The sequence below is a fragment of the Lactuca serriola genome, chromosome 5 (genome assembly GCF_051521515.1).
Source record: "Lactuca serriola cultivar US96UC23 chromosome 5, Lser_US96UC23_V15, whole genome shotgun sequence".
NCBI classification, from domain to species: Eukaryota; Viridiplantae; Streptophyta; class Magnoliopsida; order Asterales; family Asteraceae; genus Lactuca; species Lactuca serriola.
The window spans coordinates 327,187,384-327,200,641 of record NC_136412.1 but is presented as its reverse complement, the minus strand read 5'-3'; positions in this window follow the sequence as shown (position 1 = coordinate 327,200,641).

The window sequence follows — 13,258 nt, the reverse complement described above, 5'->3', positions numbered from 1 at the left end:
CTCAGGGTTGTAACTTCCTTGCTATGCGTACGGGTCTTGTGCTTTCAGTAGTACGGGCTCATACTGCCTTCCACACCTCCCATATTTATCTCAAGGATCATTACAACCACCCAAAACTAATATAACAACGAAAATATGCATACATCATATCCTTACTCTATCGAGAGTGGCTAAAACATTCCTCCTCAGGACGACCACTCATACACATACTCATCCATAGTGATACTCCCAACACTTGCTAAAAGCACATCAAGAGTACTACATACCCCCTAGGCTATCCTAGGTTACATACCTCACCCTGCCATCAATTGCCACATGGCCCCTATTGGTGCCAGTTAAATACTGCATGAATACAATCACATGAAACACAACTTAAATAATCTTAGATTAAAAGATTCAACCCTACCACTGTTGGACTCAGACAAGAGTTGCGCAGTAGGACCAAATCATTTACCCTAAAATTATTTAACCCATGCAGCATGTGACTTAAACGTATTCAACTAGTAGTTACTTCACACCCGAAAGAGTCATACAACAATTAGCAAGAAAACTTTATAGGAAATAAGGCACCATATATCAGACAATTCTATCATGCATTCCGAAAGATCCCTGTCCTACAAATAGCATGTTGTTCTAACATAACATAACATCAAATAACAGTGTAGTAACTTGGGGTCCACTTACTGGCTCCGGTTGATCGTACACGTCACATCCTTTCTTGATTATTTTTGAAAAAAAACTTGAAAATTATTTTTAAATCCTTTGTAGTTCATTAGTTTGAGACTAGATTCACACAGTTGTTTCAAATTCGCTCAAACCAAGGCTCTGATACCAACTTGTAACATCTACAAAATCATAATAAATTTAAACTTTTTAAAATGACCCTTTTACTAATAAAAGTGTTTACAAAACCATTCTTTCCATAAATATTATTTAAAATCAGAGTCTCCCAATATCAACAACATATAAATCCCGGATGTGTACAATCACGCCTTTGCCTTCCTGCGATCATCAGAAGTACCTGAAACAATAAAATAAATCGTAAGCCAAAGCTTAGTAAGTTTCCCCCAAAGTACCACCACGTAAAACATATCAAACAAAAACATGCATACATGAGCCTTCATCATGACTGGACTGCCTTGAATGGCCTACAAACTATCTGGACCGCTCCTAAGCCTTCGACATGACGACACCGCCTCGTAGGGCCTACAATCTATCCGGACCGCTTGTCGGGCCTTTGGCTTGACTGGACCGCCCTGGGTATCTTGGAATTCTACACAAAACAAGACCAGCTCAACCCAACCTAACATAACATGTTGACATACACATAACAAATAACGTATAACCAGTCAACAGACAAACAACCAGATCTACAAGTCACTACCGCATGCTAAGATCCTATATATTAGGATACTGATCTAACATATCTATACAACACAATAACATACTATCATATAATAGGATATCCAATCCAATGGGTTGGCCTTGGTGCCTGCGACCCACAAGTACAGTAAGGAAAACTCACCTCCTAATCTGAACAATAGCTGATAAGGTCCTGACTCCGAATCTCAGCTCTGACCGATACTTATCCATCCAAATGACCAATTCTCAAACACAATCCAAAATACCCTCAAGTCAAACCGAGTCACCCTTGGTCAAATTTAAAGTCAAAATGGTTAAAATCAACAAGTCAACCGAGTCAACCCCAGCCGAGTCAACTCAACCTAGTCAAATCAGGGTGCGTACGCGGGGCGTACTCGAGCATTGACCACCGTTGGGGAGGTTGATCACGTATGCGTTGTGTACTCAGATTACGTAGGATGTACACCCAGTCTTTCCAAAAACACATCAAGAGCATAATGTGTTAAGTTCTCACGTTCGCTATTATTAATCCTTAGAAAACAAATTAATTCAAGCAGTGATCAGTTGATTAAACCAATGAGTTTCCTAGTTTATTGATTCGGGTTAAGTAAGACTTGTAATTAGCTAATCAAATTAGTGATTCAATTAACCTCTTGTTGATGGTGTATCACACAAGCTCACACATTAATTTACCTATATTCTAGTTAATTCTAGTTTCACATTCGTTATTCCTAGACATATAACTATGTGGTCACATAAATCATATGATTTGTAACTAAGAGATGTTCATGAAACTTAATTACTGATTTATTAACAACGAATAGTTGTTATTAACATATGAGGTTCTTTAACAAGCTTAACAAAACAATATCACCAATTAAAATTAATCCTAACCATAAAATCAAACCATATTCACAAAATCATCTATCCTAAACAAAAGGTATGAGTTTTAGCTCATGATTACAGCAGAAACAAGCTCAAATACAAAATCAATTGGTAAAAACATAGTTCAAACAAGAGATTAGGTAAAGATTAAACTTGATTTTTCCTTGATTCTCCTTAAAATCGAATGTAGGGTTGATTCCTTAGCTTCCCACGTTCTAACAGCACCTTTAGTCGACAATTGGCCTCCAAGGGTTCATCTATATGCTAGGGTATCGTGCATGAATGCCTTTTATACAGATTTTCACAAAATAAAGGTGACTCGTTGAGTCCAGTGACCAACTTGGCGAGTCCGTCACATAAAACCCGTGTACGGCAAGTCAGCATCTCCAGAATCGCGAAAGTTCGGCATGACTCGTCGATTTTAGGCCCAACTCGTCGAGTATGTTTGGAATCAGCATTTTCTCAAAACAAGAAAGTCGTCCAAAATTGTGTCTAGTTTTCATAACATTTTGAATCTCATCAATCGGAGTTACGGTTCATGAGATATGGCCAAAACACTGATGAGGGGTCAAGCTGTCCAGCAGCATCCTTCTTTCTTCAAAATCCAAGATCCAAGCCTCCAATTGCTAAATCCACTTCCTTTTCCATTCGAGCATGTCATTGTTGCTAAAAAATGAAATTCTAAACTAATTAAGCACCTTTTGTTCATTAAATGAGACAAAAACAACATAAAGTATTAACATAATGCATGAATTTTATAACTAAATATGCCCATATCAGGATCCGGTTTACCATCTACACGGATCACAAGAGTTTGAGATATCTCATGGATCAATGAATTTGAACATGAGACAACACAGGTGGCTTGACGTGGTCAAGGATTACGAATGCGAGATTCTGTACCACCCGGGGAAAGAGAATGTGGTCGCTGATGCCTTGAGCCGCAAGTCAGCTAGCTCTTCTGCTAAGAGCTTATGTATGAGGATATCTATCGATTCTCCAATTTTGGACCTGATCAGGGAGGCTCAGGGCCAAGGATTCAAGAAGGAGAATTGGAAGCAGGAGAAGATCAGGGGTGAGATCGACAGGTTTTCTACCGATAGGCGTGGGTTGTTGACCCGTTGTGGTCGGGTTTAGGTACCAGATTTTGGTGGGGTCTGACATACTATGTTAGAGGAGGCTCATAAGTCTAGGTTTTCGATACACCTTGGAGCCACCAAGATGTATCAAGATTTGATACTTAGTTATTAGTGGTCGTGTATGAAGAGGGAGATAGCCTTGTATGTTGAGAGGTGCTTGACATGTTGGATGATCAAGAGCGAGCACCAGAGGCCTCATGGAAAGCTTCAGCCATTGGAGGTTCCCATGTAGAAATGGGAACAGATCACCATGGGTTTCATCAACAAGTTACCGCGGATGGCTAAGGTGTTTGATACGATTTGGGTTATAGTGGATCGCCTGACCAAGAATGTAACACCCGTGGTTCCAGGCTAGGCATTAATGATGATATGATAGTTTAGGTTGACCTTTGTAACCCATTTTGAAATAATAAGAATGTATTATTTGAGTATTATGTGTTTTATGCTTAATTGCTTATTTGTGTGTCTTAAATAAATTAAGAATAAAAATAAGCGTGAAAATGAAATGTTATATAAACCCAATATTCATACACGAAAACGTAGTGGTCGTGATGAGGTTTCCGACTATATAAAGAATGCCGAAATCCGAGTTATAACGAAGAAGTTATGATTTGTCGAAGTTTCACGACATAACCGACATGACATTGTATAACGTAAAATACAAATTTAAGATAAAGTGATATCTAGCCTTAGTAATCTAAATGAAAGTTGTAGAATATGTTAAACCGAGAGCGTACATAAAAAGAACGTCTAAATCTGACTTCGTATGAGGACGTTATGATTTTTCAAAGTTTCGACTTAGCAGTGTATAGGACGAAGTTCGAATATGGGATCGAGCGATATTTAGCCAAAACTTTCTAAATGAGAATCGAATATCTCATCGATATTAGTGCAACGACGGAAAGACAAACGAAAACGGACGTCAGATGAAGGAGTTATGAATTTCTAGCGGAGTTTTCCTGTCCCGGCTTCTACTAAAAATAATATAATAGAAATAAAGTCAGAATTAGCCGACGGAGTCTAAATGAAAGTTGTAGATCTTGTTTTTACCTACGTGTCGATATAAAAAACGTCGAAAACAGAGTTCGTATGCGTAAGTTATGAATTTCTAAAGTTCGTGGCGCGAAACCCCAAAACTGTCAGAGACCACGACGTGGCATGGCTTCTGACGCCTTCTGGAGCCTGATAGAGCAAGTGGACGATGATGCATTTAATGACAATCAAGCCCATGATGTGGAAACACTGTCCACGACGTGGAAAATGAAAAAGTTGCCTTATAAATAGATTTAAAGGGGTAGCCGACCAAGGTTGCTAATTCACCCTTCTCTCACCCATATTACCTCGATTTACGTGAAAAGAAGTACCCCCGAACCCCCAGTATCATCCCGAGACCCGAAGCAAGTCTCGAAGCCCGAAGATCCCGAGAAGAAAAGAGTTTCCGAGCCGAAGCTCTACCCGCGAGAAGCCTGGTGTGCGAAGTGATCCCAGTTTCACCGAAGAATACTACTTTTAAAGTCGTAGTGTTGTCTGGTCATCTTCTGATCAAGTGAGTGTGTAGTTACTTTCTTTTAACACACATATATGAAGTATCTCTATAAGAATACGTGCTATGTGTTGCATATTATCTGTTATCTGGTTTGAATATGGAATGGATATATTATACATGATTTAAAGTTGTATATGTATGTTTATATATATATATTTTTATCTACTAAAATGTCGGGGTAAAGCATGGGTAGATAGTTGATGTGTGATAAAATGATGAGAGGCCTCGATGTTGTTGTTGTTAATCTAGACATCTAGCGGAGTATGGATGACGACTACAGACTCTTTCTAGACTGTCATGTGGAATGCTGGCAGGTTCATAACCTGTAGGTGTTGTGGGCTTGATGTTCAACGGTGTACTCTATCCCCCTCATGGTTGCCTTTAGGACATCTATTGTTGAGGAAACCCCTTGCAGTAATGTCCGTCCCGATGAAAAAATCCTAGATTAGGTCTCTTGAGATAGATGTTGTTTTAGGGACGTAAAGTGAGGATAACGGGAATGGGTAATCGGGTTATTGTTGGTTGGTGAAATTAAATATAATTATTTATTGTAGGTTGAAAGCCTTATATGCTCACCAGACTCCCAACCCTGACCCACTCAGTTTATTTGTATTACAGGTAATGGCGCGAGGGCATAAGAATGATGAATCATCAAGTTATTTTGTTTATTAGACCAGTTGTTATATGTAATTGTTGTATGGTCTATCTTTTGTTGTTTATGCTTTTGTGTCTGTATCGGAACATGACATCCCGAGTTTTGATTATATAATCAAAATACATTTCTTTATGAAATGCTTTGGTAAATATTATTTTATCATAGTTTGTTTTGGGGAACAAATTCCACAACTCTTTTAAATCAAATGGATTTACTCTGAAATTATTTTAAAAAACATAAATGAAACTGGTCTTTTCTGGCCTTGATTTTGGGGATGTCACAAAGAGTGTCCACTTTCTAGTTATTCGGAAGAACTCCTCGGCCGAAAAAAGTGGTTGATGTGTATGTACACGGGATCATTGCTGGAAATGGCGTTTCAATTTCCATTGTATGTAATCGAAATGTTCGGTTCACTTCCCAATTTTGGCAGAGGTTCCACGAGGAACTGGGTACAAGACTGCATCTTAGCACTGTTGGATATAGTGTCTAAGTCCATAACTATATTTGGTATGTACTTGACCCGACCCGACATGGTCCATTTTGATTGCACTTCACCCGAACAATTTATGGATAATCTGTTGAGAATAGTACAAGTTATGATTTATTAATATATTATAAGTTCTAATATATTAATATAAGATCATATTATTTAATTAGTATTGATCTATAATTAATCTAGGATTAATTTAGAGATCAAAGATATTACTAATTAAATATGGGCTTCTATATTTATATAGTGTGGGCTAAGGCTTATTTGGAATGGGCTAGGCTTGCATGGAAAAGTCCATGGATACTCCATGGAGTTTTAACCCATGGATCTCATGGAAATGAAGAGACATGGGTATTACGGTTTACATGGATGTAACCCTAAACCACCACACTATATAAAGAAGGCTTTGGTTCTTGAAATCACACTAGTTGACACTTGTTGAGGTGAGGGCCGATTTCAAGATAGTAGTGACTATTCTCTCAAAGTTCCAAGTTTGTGGTGATTTGTGATTTCCATTTGAGGCATCCACACTATTGGTGCTAGGCTCTAAAACTCCAAACAATCAACTACAACTACAAGGTAAGTATTTCTACTAGCTAGTTAGGATATGAACCTTGGAAAAATAATTATTTGCATGTATCTTAGACAAACATAGATCCAAGGTTTATTAGGGTTGCATGTACACTTAGGAAGTGTTAGAATGCTCAAAACCCATCAGTGGTATCAGAGCCTAGGCTTGTTTGTTTGATACTTGATGCAAAATAGTTGAAAAAGTCGAAAAACTTGCTGTCTACCTGATGAACTCGCCGAGTCCATGGGGGGACTCGCCGAGTTCATGTGTATCTTTAACCTACTCGCCGAGTAGGTTCATGCACTCGGCGAGTAGAAGCCACAGAGTGCAGATTTTCGACTTTAGTTGCTGGAAATCGACTAGAAACATTACCCTAAACTGTTTTGGTACTTGAAAACTTGTTTTAGATGGTGTAATGTCTTTGCTAATCCATTTACAACAACTTGTTATCAAAATTACAAAGTTTTATGTGTAATTTTTGATTCATGAAAGTGTTCATATTCATGTTCTTGACCTTATGATGTTTAGATGATCATAGAAATTATTTGTAACCTATGTGGTAGTTTAATTCTTGATCATAATGTGTTTTAATGGAGTCCATAACTTGTCCTCAAGTTATGGAAAACCAAAAGTCACTTGAATTAAAAACCATTAAAAGAACACAAGAGTTAGAAAAATGAAGAGTCTTCATTTTTATTTCTCTATTAAACTCATAAGTTACAAGAAATGAAAAGTTTTGAAAGTTTACAAAACTTGCCCTCAAGTTTTGGAACAAGTAAAGTCATATTAAAAACTTTAGTTCCAACCCTTAGAATTTTAAAAGTTAAAATTCAACCCTTATACTTATAATACTATAAGTTAATAATATATATATATATATATATATATATATATATATATAAGATTAAAGTCGTCTTACCGCTAGTACGCCTCATTCACGAAGTCGGTCTATAAGGTGGGTATACGGTTGTTACCTATAAAATGACAACTTAATGGGTGTCCATTCTCACCCACCGCTTGCTTGACTGGTGGAGGGTCGTTAGCCGAACGGGTAAGACAAGGACTTATAAATTCTCATTAAAAGTATGATGAATATTATAAAGTAACTGAATGTTTTATTAAATTCCCAATCTTAGTTACTTTAGGAAAAATGTGAATAAGGTGCTAATCCATGAAATTACACTTTACACTTTGTCTAAGTCGTTAGTGGAGCGTGTGTGGTTAACCGGCACACTAACTTGGACTTAACAAGGTAGGTAAAGGGTGACTTAATATTTATCATAGTATCGATGGAGCGTGTGTGGTTAACCAGCACATCGATTGAGGGGTAATTTATTAAGGGTACCAAGTAATTTGCATCGTTACTTCACACCTCGTTTTGTGATCCTCGGCATCCCAGTCACAAAACTTGGAGGGCACACTCGAGATTGAAACATGCCTTTGAAAAGTTCATTGAATCTCAAAAGAATCTAGGAGTTTCTAAGAACCAAATTAAATATTTTAATATTTCGACTTTGGTGGAAATTGGTGAATCGTCATTCACCTACCTTTCAAATATGTTATTACTTTGATTACGGCATACCTCTTCTAAGTATAATATATTGTGATTGGGTCCTAGCCTTAATATTACATTTGGGTGTTTTATTAAGGACTATCTCTATATCTAAACTAATTCTTTCTTTCTTCTCCTACTAGATGTCTGCAAACAACGCTACTTCTGGCTCTAATCCTAGTGGCTCCTTTTCTCTTATGAACTTGTGTGGGAAAGTCATTTTTGATGGATCCAACTTTAATGAATGGATCAGAAACATCAGAATGATTACTCTCTACGAGGACAAGGAATATGTCCTCGATAAGGAGCTTAAGGAGATTGATGAGACAGTTGCTACTCCTCATGAGATCGCTGAGTTTAGGGCACATGAAAGGGATGCCACCAAAGTGGCATGCATCATGATGGCCACTATGACCGCGGATCTCCAAAAATCCTATGAAGATTTCTACCCCTATGAGATGCACCAAGACTTGATGGAAAGATACCATCAAAGTGCTCGTCAAGAGAGGTATGAAATCATCTCCTCCATTATAACAGCTCGCATGAAGGATAGTGAACCCATCACGGGCCACATGCAGAAAATGAAAAGATTTGTGGACCGTTTGCTGAAGCTTAATCTGAACTTCCCGGAGGAGCTAGCAATAGATATTATTTTGCACTCCTTACCTTCATGTTATGATCAATTCCACATGACATACCACATGAACAAGGAAGAGGTCACTCTCAGCAAACTTCAAGGACTCTTAAAGACCGCGGAAAGTGTTCTTAAGGGTAAGGCGGTTGTTACTACTCCTACTCCTACCAACTCCGCCCCTGTCTTGGCAATCGGGAAAGGACGAGGGAAGAAGAGAAAGAGTTCTTCGAAGGGTACCAAGATTAGGACCCTTGATGGCTCTTATTCAAGTGGAACCAAGAAAGGTTTCATCACTCCTTCTTCTGACCCAAAAGAGGCTGAATGCTTCTATTGCCATGAAAAGGCACATTGGAAGCGGAACTGCCCAAAGTACCAGCAAGATGTGAAGGATGGGAAAGTTAAACCCAACCATGCAGGTATTTACACTATCTTATCTAATATCTCACCCCATTCTAATTCTTGGGTCCTTGATACCGGTTGTGGTACTCATATATGTTCTGATTTACAGGGACTAAGAAGAAGTGAGAATGTGGAGCAAGGAAGAATAAACTTGATCATGGGAAACAGGAAAGCTTCATCTGTCACCAAGATTGGAGTTTATACTTTATCGCTAAGTAGTGGGTTTAGTTTAGATTTGAATAAGTGTTGTTATTCGCCAAAAATGGAAAGAAATATTATTTCCTTTCATGCACTGTATAAACAAGGTTTCACCTTTTCATTTGATAATGAAGTTGGTTCGATTAATGCTTTCTTTAATAATGTTCTTTATTTTAAAGCATTACCTTGTGATGGCGTGTATGAAACAGTATCTGTGGTTGATAACTTAGGAAATAATGTATTGTGTATTGATTCTGTTAATAATAATAACTTGGATAAAGCATCATTATGGCATTGTCGTCTTGGACACATAAGCAAGAAACGCATAGGCCAACTCCAAAAGGATGGAGTCTTGGAGTCATTTGACCTAAAGTCAGATGATAGTTGCGAATCATGCTTACTTGGGAAAATGACAAAGTCACCCTTCACAGGTTCTTGTGAGAGGGGTGAAGGTTTGTTGGACCTTGTACACACGGATGTGTGTGGACCATTCAAACATGCCACAAGGGATGCTAATCGTTATTATTTGACTTTTACTGATGATTACAGTAGATATGGATATGTCTACTTGATCAAGCATAAGTCAGAGACTTTCGAAAGGTTTAAGGAATTTAAACAGGAAGTCGAGAATCAATTGGGCAAGAACATTAAGATGCTTCGATCCGATCGAGGTGGTGAGTATCTTAGTTCAGAGTTCCTCGACTATCTTAGGGAATGTGGGATTGTCTCACAATTAACACCTCCCAGGACACCACAGTTGAATGGTGTAGCTGAGAGGCGTAATCGAACCTTGTTGGACATGGTTCGTTCCATGATGAGTCGAGCTTCGCTACCAATCTCATTCTAGGGGTATGCCTTAGAGACTGCCGCCCATATTCTTAATCTAGTCCCTACAAAGAAAGTTGCCAAAAATCCTCACGAGATGTGGACTGGTAAACTACCCAACCTAGACCACATCAAGATTTGGGGTTGCGAGGCTTTTGTGAGGCGCAAGACTCATGACAAGCTAGAACCCCGAAGCGAGAGGTGTATTTTCATCGGCTACCCACAAAGATCCTTTGGTTACCTCTTCTACAGACCTAGTGATAATGTGGTCTTTGTAGCAAGAAGAGGAGTCTTTCGAGAGAGAGAGAGAGAGAGAGAGAGAGAGAGAGAGAGAGAGAGAGAGAGTTTATAAGCCAAGGAGACAGTGGGAGGCAAATTGATCTTGAAGAAATTCAAGATTCAAGTGGTGAAGGAACTTCAAACGCTAGCCCTCAACTTGAGGAGGAAACTCCTGTTGAGCCAATTGACGAATCTATACCTCTGAGGCGTTCCACGAGAGTTAGGAATGCACCTGAGCATTTCTATGGTTTCCATATTACTGCGGAAGGTGAGACACTTATTAGTGATGAGACACTAGTAGGTCTGGATGAGCCTAACAGTTACACGGAAGCCATGGCAGGCCTTGAGGCTGCTAAATGGAAAGAGGCTATGGATAGCGAGATACAGTCCATGTATGGCAATCAAGTTTGGAACTTGGTTGAGAATGTACCAGGTCGTAAGACTGTAGGGTGCAAATGGATCTTCAAGAAGAAGACTGACATGGATGGTAATGTACACACTTATAAGGCTCGACTAGTTGCAAAAGGTTATTCTCAAACTCCGGGAGTTGATTATGATGAAACATTTTCACCAGTGGCCAAGATAAAGTCTATTAGGGTTCTGTTAGCCATTGCTGCATTTCATGACTATGAAATATGGCAAATGGATGTCAAAACCGCTTTCCTGAATGGAAAGTTGGCTGAAGATGTTTACATGGTTCAGCCAGAGGGTTTTGTCAGTACAGAGTACCCCAATAGAGTGTGTAAACTCGAGAAATCCATTTATGGATTGAAACAGGCACCTCGCAGATGAAATCTTTGCTTTGATGAGAAAGTCAAGGAATTTGGCTTTTCAAGGAGTGAAGATGAATCTTGTGTCTATATCAAGGCTAGTGGGAGCATAGTCAGCTTTTTGGTACTGTATGTGGATGACATACTACTCATAGGAAATGACATCCCAACCCTGCAGGAAGTTAAGTCCTGGCTTGGGAAGTGTTTCGCTATGAAGGACCTTGGTGAAGCTGCCTATATCCTAGGGATAAGGATTTTGAGAAACAGGAGTAAAAGACTAATTGGACTTAGTCAAAGCACCTATGTGGACAAAGTGTTGAAAAGATTCAACATGCATAACTCCAAGAAAGGTGAGTTACCCATTCAGAGTAATGCCAGATTGAGTAAGACACAAAGCCCTAGTACTGAGGCTGAGATAGCAGAAATGAGTCGACTACCTTATGCTTCAGCTGTAGGATCGATCATGTATGCTATGAAGTGTACTCGACCTAATGTAGCCTTTGCTTTGAGCATGGTTAGCAGGAACCAGGGGAACCCTGGCAAGGCACACTGGATTGCGGTAAAGAATATCCTCAAGTACCTACGGAGGACTAAGGACTGGGTCCTTACCCTCGGTGGGAGTGATGACTTGAGAGTTGTAGGGTATAGTGATGCTAGCTTCCAGACTGATAGGGATAATTTCCGCTCTCAGTCGGGCTGGGTCTTTACCTTAAACGGAGGAGTAATCACTTGGAAGAGTTCCATGCAGGAGACAGTGGCTGATTCCACTTGTGAATCAGAGTATATAGCAGCAAGCGAGGCAGAAAAGGAGGCTATATGGCTAAAGAACTTCATCGGAGACCTTGGAGTTGCACCAGCTATAAAAGAGCCAATGGAGATTTTCTGTGACAGCAATAGTGTGGTTGCCTTAGCCAAGGAACCAAGAGATCATGGGAGATCCAGGCACATTGACAGAAAATATCACTTCATCAGACATCGAATAGAAGAAGGAATCCTCGTGGCAAAGAGGGTATCATCAGATGAGAACCCAGCAGATCCCCTCACGAAGGGACTGAGTAGGGTTAAGCATCTCCAGCATGCTCGGAGCATAGGGCTGAAGGATGATATAAGTTTTAGTAGTTAGATAAATTATGAAATTTGTAAAGTGTAATTAACATTAGATGATGAATAAAAGGTGTTTTATTTATGAGTAAAGTGTTACTATCTCTTGTCGATCGTTTACTATATTTCTTTTACATGTTTTGACTTCCAGAATAATTATGTTTGGTATATCATATTATTCAAACCTCCATAGTCGGTCATATGTCGGAAGTAGGTATGAATCAAGACTGTCATGATTGGTTGCAGAGGTCTAAGGTGTTGGACATGGCTACAACAATCATGAGTGCTCATAAGTTCTGAGCATTGGACTCAACCCACGCTCACTGGAATCACTTCATGGAATTTTATCTCGAGTGATCGTGAGACGGTAATATCATATAAGTCTTCAAACCTAGAAATATGATTTGTTACTTCCGAGTTGGTTATGCATTGATTGTACGAAAACGCATTGGTAACTCGATGTTATAAAACGTGCCTTTGTGTATAATTCAATGAGTGGTAGAACAAACATATGAGTCGAAGTTTATCTATTCCTTCTTGGATTAGAAGCTGATATCTGGGCCCCTTAATGATTTTGTTTTGACCTATGTACCGGGCCCGGTCAGAACTAAATTGATGTGTTCAGTTAAGTTCTATGTCAAACAAATCGGAAATCGGGAAACAAATGTTGGGCAATAAGTAAGACCATGTTCCATGTATTTGTCCGGCTGATATCTAGAACAGAGGATTATATGATCACTTATCTAAAATGGCATGTTCTAGTTCAACAGAGTTTAAAGAGCTACGATTGTTGATCGGTTCCTGAAGTCATACTTGCAACTATAGTTATTAGACTTATCCAAGTGGGAGACT